Raw genomic sequence first — 9,399 nt, 5'->3', positions numbered from 1 at the left:
GGGGATTTACTGCTGATAGCTGTGAAGGCATGGTTTGCGTGGTCTCAGATGAAGTTTGTTTGATAGAAGTGAAGGATGATCACTTGAAGATGGATAGACTGAGAGAGATGTGTCTGCAAAAAGCTTGAGGTACGTTGGCTTTACTGTAACCAAATCTAGGAGTACTGGTTCCTAGAGTCCTGTTATGAGACATGGCTTCCTCCATCTTTGACCTACATTGCAGGGCCACTCTGAAGGAAAAACTTAAACAGGATGTAATAAATACACTTAATAAATGTAAGCAGTTTGTTTAGCCCCTTTGGAATGGGACTCAGTACAGGGTGTAATACTCTGGAAAGAATGGGAAAGTGGGTTTTTGATGTCTTTTATCCTAAATGAGGTGGACATATCAGAAGAGTTTGACCTCTGAAGTCTTTCATTCTTTCAAGTCTGTTGATACTAATGAGGCTCCGAGGCAGAATGGTCTCCCCTTTTCTGTTACATCTTTGCTTTCTTTATGCATTCCTGGCTCCTTACCTCTTTGTTCTGCACACCAAAAGCTCATTTACTTGTTTGGGGTTTTTTGCTGGCTGTAACTGCTGGGGTTCACTTCCTTTCTGTGCATTTTCTTCAAAAGCCTTGAAATGTCACATAGCTATGTGTCCTGCTGAGATGCTCTTGTCTTATTAATGTACCAATGGGTGTTTTTTAATGAGAAAACATGAAAGTACCGTAAGCCTTCCTCTGCAGCTCTCCAAACAGATCATGAGAAATTGATGAATTGTGTGAAGTCTGCAAAGACTTGGGAATTCATTTTAAGACTGTTTGGCCACATATGCACAAATGAGAGGTTTTTTCTTCAGGAAATGTTTTGAAAATGGCTTTTCCAAACAGCATACTTTGACTAGGGCTCAGGGCTCTGAGGCTGAACAAAACCTGACACAGTATGCTCAGAATAATATGACCAGTGAAATAAAGGTAACTTATGTCATGGACAGAGGCTTGTATTAACTATTTTCACTGACATTAATCTCTGGAGTTAACAATTTGGGGCTCATATATATTCTCTAGCAACAGCCATCAGGTGCTTATGAGGTGGGTGCCTACTCTCCACTGCTTATCTCCCAAGGAAGTGACACCACATAGCCCCATTGATAGGGAGGAGGTTCCTCATCTCAAGGCTGGGCTTGTGACTCTGCTCGTGTGTTGTTTATAGACCAAGGCACTAGTCATCCCAATAGTGCTTTTGAAAATTTGGTAGGTGTTTCGTTGTAAATTTAGGAGCATTACTTTCAACTCTCAGCCTAAGTTGATCTTTGCTTTGGTTCCACTTTTTGTTCCATGATGCTGCAGTCTGCATTATATCATCATCTTTGTGTCTAAGGGTCATCTGCCAGTATGCTATTAGGGAGTATGGGGCAGAGTCCATTTCATATCACCTACAGGCAATTCTGTGTAAGAAAATGCAAAGTCACCCAAGATCAGAAGAAAAGTTCACCTAATGGAACCAGGAGTAGCTAAATGGGGAAACCTGGAGAGGAGTATAAGAGCAGAGGAAGCCTATAGTGATCTCTCCCCAGAAAACTTTCCCAAGATTCAAGCATTTTTGGCTCAGAGACAGAGCGTGGTAATGCCTTTGTATTCAAAAGTCCTAACCACTTTTCATTGTGACTTTGCCCTTTTCTGAACATACATACATTATTACATGTATTCCTGTGCTAAGATGTTTTGCAGCTTAGCCATATATTGTATCATCAAGAGTCTGTTGTTCGCTTTGAGCTTCTTACCACCTGCTAATTTCATGTAATGCCCAGAGCTACATGTGGGAATTTTACTTTAAGACCAGAGGGTCCCTTGCTTAGCAAGCAATGCGTACAGAAATGTGTGCTGCATGGGCAAATGGGAATTGTAAAACAGATTCCTCTGATCAATGCTTTGTGAAGGCACATTGTGCTACCACTAAAACCATTACTATCACTGTAGGAACAGTTTCCAAAGAGTAACTCACTTTATATTGTCACATACAAAAAATTAAATTCTGAAATGTAGTGTGAAAGCTATGGGAAGAGGTGTGGGAAAAGGATGATGAGGAAGGCTCAGATCAGACCCGGTCTTGATATCTGCATTAAATATGATAACCTAAATTCCATTTATATTTGGGTCAAAAGTTCAGAAGAAAATAAAACACTAGAGAAAAGCACAGCAGGGAGTTCTCTTAAAAAATTACATATCGAAGTGTTAAACTTTCCTCGAAAATAATAATAGGAAGACATAACAATACCGCGCAAGCAAGATTGAATACATAAGTTCTTGATGACAACAGATCTTTAAATTACATACAGCAGCAGGGAACAGCCAGTGTTAAACGACAACATATGCATATCCGCATATTGACACATGTTCTTTCTTAAAATCTGGCCTCCTGTGTTGGTGTTTTCATTGGCAGCAGGGAAATAAATTTTTGCCTAATCTCTTATTTTCATTCCTGACAACATCTTCCTCTTTCCAGCTGCTAGTAGTTACGAGATTGAACTGGTGCCTTGGCCTTACAGATCTCATAGTCCCAATGAACTGTGCTGTTTCCTCCATAGGCTCTGTACCTTCAGTTTTAAGGGGACTGTGTGCATGAGCAAGGCTTATGGAACAGACATCTTGGTGAGGCAAACCATCAATGCTGTGTGCTCAAATGAACTTTTCTTGCTATAAAAGCATATTATTAGTTCCTTCTGTATCATACTTTGTGTGTGTCTAAATCTTATCATGATCACAAAATCAAAGGGAAACCACTCAGGACCTCTACTATTCAGGTTTCTTTATGCCTTGCATCCATCCCTTCTTCCATTACAGACTCACACGTTTTGAAACAAAGAAGCACTGTTTTGATGGATTAAGACATTAAAATTTGGGGAGTTTCAGAGATCACAGTAGTATGCAAAGCAAATGTAGAAACATCTATTTTGAGGTGTTTTACACATCACTTTCCTTGAATGTCATCCCTGCCAACAGGAGTCTGAAACAGATAGTGGCAGATCAACCAAATTAAATTAAAAAAAAAAACTTTTCTAGGACTGCGAAAATAGTATAAGACACTGTCAGAGATCCACTCCCCCTAACTGCTCTGACCAGATGATTGTCCAATTTCTTCTTTAAAATCTCTACTGGTGGAGACTCCACATTCTTCCCTTCCTACTTGAAAGCACTCCCAGTGTCAAATTTGAAGCCACTAATTCTGTCCTATTGCAACAGGCATTGTGAAAAGGCAGTTTGCTGCTTTGCAGTAGCTTTTTGTGTACATGAAGCTTACAGTTTGCTCTCTGCCTTCTTTTTTCCATATTAAATCTCTTTCATCCCTTTCATCATACCTTGCTTCACACTTTCTCAAGATGTCTTCCTTGAAGTGGGCTACTGCAGTAAGCCCATGGCTTACCATGGAGCAGAAGTTTTAGAAATGTCTTTTAATCTATTTACATAGCTTAGTATGACATTTAGCTTCTTCCATCTAAGGCTGACCATTAGCTTCTTTGTGACAGAGTATATTGTAACAGAAATGGCAAATCTGTGGTTCCTGAGCCACATGCAGTTTGCGAGTGGATCACATATAGTTTCCCTGTATTGGGCTGTATAGGGTACCTGGAAGCATTCCCTGTGACTAGAGCCAGAAAAGTGGCTGAAACATTAGAATTTGTTTCTTCAGACTGAAGTGTGGAAGTCTCTTTTTCAATTTGGATTGAATCCTGCAGTACTCCTTAAGAAATTGTGCTTGAAGAAACTGGGATGAATCTTGGCGACTGAAGGCTGTTGAGGAATCAGCCAAGCTACCATTCTAAGACAGGGCAGTGATTTCCCTGGCTGTCCCTGCTACAGAGAGTAAAATTTAGACAAACACTCTTCATTTGTAGTACTTGTATTCAACTATGAAGGCAGTACTGTCAAGTCAGAAATTATCTAAGCTAAAGGTATCCAAAGGGACAATTTCTGCTGAATTGAGCCCATCGGGTATCGCTAGGATGGAGAAAAAGGACAGCCAAGCAAAGAATCTCTGGGATCCACCTCTGTGGTACATAACACTGCAATCATAAAGCACTGCCTAGGGGTAGGCTTAGGTGCAAAGTACTAAGCTGATGTCTTAACAACCAGCACCAAAGTCTTGCACAGCTTGATGAGAAGCCTGCAAGGGCTGTCCCAAGTACAGACATGCATGTGCAGCTGTACATAAGCTCTACTCTATTGGTACAACCTTTGAATGAATAAACACTGATAAGAGACACTTAAATTTTGTGCCTGAGCCATGTTTTGACAGCTGTCGCTTGTACTGCCTCCCCCCAGGTCTATCTTTTAATTACATCAGGTTAACACAATGTTTCATCTGTCACCCTTGGCTGATAGCAGAAAGGGACAAATTCAGCCATGGGGTGAGCAGATTTAGCTTTTCCTGCTACCAGTACACAGTGTTTGCTGCTTTCCACTCGAATCACTCGCTACCCACAGTCACTTATGGTTAGAAAAAGAAATGGACCCGTCTAAGGGTTGAGCAGTGGTTCAGGGAATTGTCATGGGCTTTGTATGACTTTGTAGTTCAGCGAGCTACGGCATTTTTAGCTGAGTCTGCGGCATGTGGTATGATTCTAAATACCAAGGGCCAATTGTGTTTTCATCAGCTAAAAGGGTCTGAGAATTGGCTGTAAAATGAGGAAAAAAAATAATCTTAGCACTTGAGTGATTACTTAAGTTATGTTCCCATCTTTCTATAGTCACTTAAGTGTTGCTGCAAAACGGAATTGCTCAAATATTCCCAGATAATAAAAGGGAGAGCCTTCAAGATTAATGTTCCCTCTACGTGCAGACTGCTAGATGGGGGATGGAAGTAGTTTGCTTTTAATGACATATTTATGGAGGTTATGCTGGGGAGCTGATTCAGTATCAGTATCTTCAGTGGTGAGTTCTGCAGTGTTGCTTGGATCTTGCATGTGAATAACGAGTCTTGGATATACTCCTTACAAGTGGGCTGCCTGCTGGAGAACAAAGAGTGAAATCAGTTCAAAGAACAAAATAGCTTGGAACATAATGTATTTTTTTCAATGACCCTGGAAAATTAATTTCCTTTGGAAAATTTGTAACTGGGAAGGTCTCTGAATAGATTCTTTGCTGACTGTTACAGAACCGATGGAGCAAAATACATTATGGTACAATAAATGTTACAGCTTGCATGTATAAGATCTCATAGTATTGCAAGGTTTTGGAAACACAAGACTTCTAATTTTAAGATTGGTTAGATTATTTTCTACTTTCACGTATGCACTAATATGCACTAACAAATTAATGTGCATACTTAGTAGTTTCTTTGACATGAGTCATTAAGTAAAAATAATGACATTTGTGATAGTGATAATTCATTGGAGCTGAGTATTTGTTATCGTTTAGAACCAGATTTTGCTTTTTCTTTTTCTCCTCCCAGATTCAGGAAAGGAAGAGGAAAGGAAACACCTATTTTGTTTTATGTTTGTTTGTTTGCTTGTTTGGGGGGCTGTTAGTGAAATAAAGGAAGAGGAAGGTCCACTTCCATGCATTTCCTTCAATCCCACACCATCCTCCTGAAGAAACTATCTGCCCATGGCTTGCATGGATGTACTCTTCATTGAGTGGAAAACTGGATGGATGGCCAGGCCCTGACAATGGTGGTGAATGGAGTTAAATCCCTGGCTAAGCAGCAGGGCTCAGTGCTAGGGCCTGTCTGTTTAACATCTTTATCAATAATCTGAATGAGGAGATTGAGTGCGCCATGAGTCAGTTTGCTAATGATACCAAGCTGCGTGGGTGTGTGGATCTGCTTGAGGACAGGAAGGCTCTTCAGAGGGACCTGGACAGGCTGGAGCAATGGGCCAAGGCCAATTGTATGAGGTTCAACAAGGCCAAGTGCCAGGTTCTGCACTTGGGCCACAACAACCCCAGGTAAGCTACAGGCTTGGGGCAGAGAGGCTGGAAAACTGGCAGAAAAAGACCTGGGGGTGTTAATCTAAAGCAGCTGAACACAAGCCAGCAGTGTGCCCAGGTGGCCAAGAAGGCCAATCGCATCCTGGCTTATATCAGAAATAGTATGGCCATCAGGGCCAAGGAAGTGATTGTCCCACTTAGCACCGGCATGGCCACACCTTGAATACTGTGTTCAGTTCTGGGCCTCTCACTGCAAGGACACTGAGGTGCTCGATCATGTCCAGAAATGGGCAACGAAACTGGTGAAGGATCTGGAGGACAGGTCTGATGAAGAGTGACTGAGGGAGCTGGGGGCGTTCAGTCTGGAGAAGAGGAGGCTGAGGGCAGACACAATCACTCTCTACGACTACCTGAAAGCAGGTGGTTGCAAGGTGGTAATTGGTCTCTTCTCCTGAGTAATGAATGATAGGACAAGAGGAAATAGCCTCAAATTGTGCCAGGGGAGGTTTAGATTGGAAATTAGGAAGAACATTTTCACTGAGAGGGTTGTTACACACTGGAACAGGCTGCACAGGGAAGTGGTGAAGGCACCATCCCTGGAGATATTCAAAAGATGCATAGATGAAGTGCTGAGGGACATGGTTAGTGATGAGCTTGGCAATGTGAAGTGAGTGGTTGGACTCCATGATTTTAAAGGTCTTTTCCACCTGAAGTTATTCTATGATTCCAGCTCTAGCCACCTCCCCAAAGGCTGCTACAGTGAGGGTAGGGCTCTCTGGCTGCCTACCGGACGCCTTTCGTGGACAGATGGCTAGCGGGGAATGTACATAGGACAGACCTAGGGGCTGGTGTTAAACAGGGTGATTGCTTTGCTTTTGGGTTGTCACTGCTGTGTGTTGGCACAAAGTTTACAAGGGGTTGTTTTTTTTTTTTTCACTTAGAGATAGCTTACCCTATTCCCCATCTTTGCCATGACAGGCCTCCTGCTTTGATCCCGGACTGCAATCTCTCACACCGTGAGGGAGGAAATTGTACATGACTCAGCATTCTCTGCATTCTCTATTCAGAGGAAAATGTCCTTAAAGGGATTTTTTTGCTCCCTTCCTTGAAGACATTGTCTGCAGGTTAGGTGAGTGGGTTGGAATGAATCACAGAGGAGAGAGTGAACAACCAGTTTGAGGTCATCTTTTTTCTACCTCCCTTGTCTCTTTTCTTCAGTTTTTCAGTCTCATTGAACATCTTTCCTGAGAGCAAAAGGAGGCAAGCAAAGCACATCTTTCATTTTCTTTTCCTAGTTGTCAGTCAAAAACTGCTCAGACTTTAGCACCCATTAAACTGTGAGGAGTCATTCCTCCGCTTCTATGTTAGTTCCTGCTCATTTTGATGAAATGCCTCCCACCTTTCTACTTTTGTAGAAAAAGAAAGTATCTGAAATGTTCTGCAAGCTGACATAAACCCAAGGGACCTTCCTGGGGGAGGGAAGATGTTTGTGCTAGCATGAATGATATGGAGAACCTTCCACAAATAGCTTGTGCACACTGCAAACCTGACAGTTCCCTGTAGCAAGAAATGAAAGACTCTGGTATGTAATGTGTACTGCAGCTGCTCAGGAAACTCCACCTTCACCTCCTTACTGCCGCCTAGCCTGGCACAGGCTCTCCTTGGCTTGAGGGCCCTGTTCCACCTAGACCCAGTAGGGCAGTATTTCCATCATGGCAGTGGCACTGGTTATCTGTTTCTCATTATCCCAAGAAGTAGTAGCTCTGCCCTTAAAACCGCCTCCTGATAGAGCTGCTTTGCTGCTGCTCTGTGTTGCAATGGACAGTTACAGCTGCACTGAGGTGCTGCCAACGTTGCTGCAAGCAGCATTAATTTTGACTGAAAAAGGTGCTGGTCGTTAAGGGTTATGCCCTTTCCAGGAACTGCTCGCTGACTCCTCTGAACCTTGTAGATATCAAACTTTGCAATGATACTGCAAACTCATCAGGAACATGAGGCAAAGCTTTCTCCCTTCTCATCTGTGCTTTTGTCTTGTCCTTTCTTCCAGTTTGCATAAGCCCTTTGCTCCTTTCCTCTCTGCGTAGTAGATAGAAACATTTGGCTTTTTGCAATCAAAGCAGCTATGGGGGTCTCAGTGGGATTATTTTTACATGTAAGCATTGCACAAGTCCAACTCCAGGAAAAGGGGCCAATATTTTCTTTAACACATGCTGGTATAAAATAGGAACAACTCTTCTGAAAGCTTAGAAACTGAGATGGCCTTGAATTAGATCCAAGGACCTCAGATTAGTTACAAAACTAAATCAGAATGAATGTTCTTTTATAGTTATGCTGCACAATGGTCCCTGGACTTAGTGAACCTGGATGTCAAATATATAGATAAGAGTGATCTGTACTGAAGCAGAATAAAGGGCACATTTACCTATCCGTGAATTAAGTGTCTGTCCTTTGCTGAATTCTGCTGTTACTTTACTGCATTTTAACAAATGTAGGAGCAAAATCAGATCTCTGCTACTGAGGAAAGAAGGTCGTAAGGCAAATTCAGTTTGTTTTACTCAGTCTTGTTCCTTTGTCAGAAATTGGTTTCTTCTCTGCTAAAAATGATGCTCTAATGTTTCTTCTGCTACAGAAACTTACAGCATGTGCCACAAAGGTCATCTGTCCCTCTTTTTTAAAGGCTGTCAGGGTAGTGCCTTTCTTAACATTGTGAGTTTTAACTTGCAGAGTAATAACCTGAATAAATTGTAAAGAACTCCCATTGCCTTTTGTAAAGAGATTAACAGTCCTTTCATGCTTTACATAACTGCAGCATGCTTTGGAAAGGGAGTTACATCTCTTTGAGTCATTATGACCAAGACAGCTCAGGCTGCACTAACTGCAGGCAGATTTCCAGGCGAAGAGAGAATTGAGGCCTGCAACATTTTGGGAAAGACAGCATTTGGGAATCACAGGAGCCCCAGGATCTACACTAGGCAGGAGCCACTTGTTCACACAGAGGTACTCCTCTTAGGATGATTGGCACTGTTTTACCCACCAAAGAGGAAGCATCTCCTGCTGGCTTCCTACCAGCAGGCAGAGTCTCTAATTTTGGAAAGCTAAGTACAGGCTTGCATGCCAGTCCTGAAAAGCTACCAACCCTGACGTGGGAACAAGGACAGGCAAATCTGTATGGCTCTAGCCAAGAATAAAAGCACATTCACTTCTGAATGGAAACAATTTCAGCACATGGTGAGCTGGAGAGTCTTGGTTTGTTCATCCTGGAGGAAACTCAACGGAGATCTGATTGCTGCCTCCAGCTAGGAGAGCTGAGGAGATGGAGCCAGGCTTTTTCCAGAGGTGCACAGTGACAAGCACACAGTGGCATCAGTCACACACTGCAATGAGACAAATGCCAGTTTGGTACAGGGCCAAAAATGTCACAGACAGAGGGATACAGCACAGGAACACATTGCTCAGGGAAGGTGGAGGGTCTCCATCCTTAGAGGTATA

Source organism: Colius striatus, chromosome 2 (assembly GCF_028858725.1).
Source record: "Colius striatus isolate bColStr4 chromosome 2, bColStr4.1.hap1, whole genome shotgun sequence".
In the NCBI taxonomy this organism is placed as follows: domain Eukaryota; kingdom Metazoa; phylum Chordata; class Aves; order Coliiformes; family Coliidae; genus Colius; species Colius striatus.
This window is presented reverse-complemented; position numbering follows the sequence as displayed.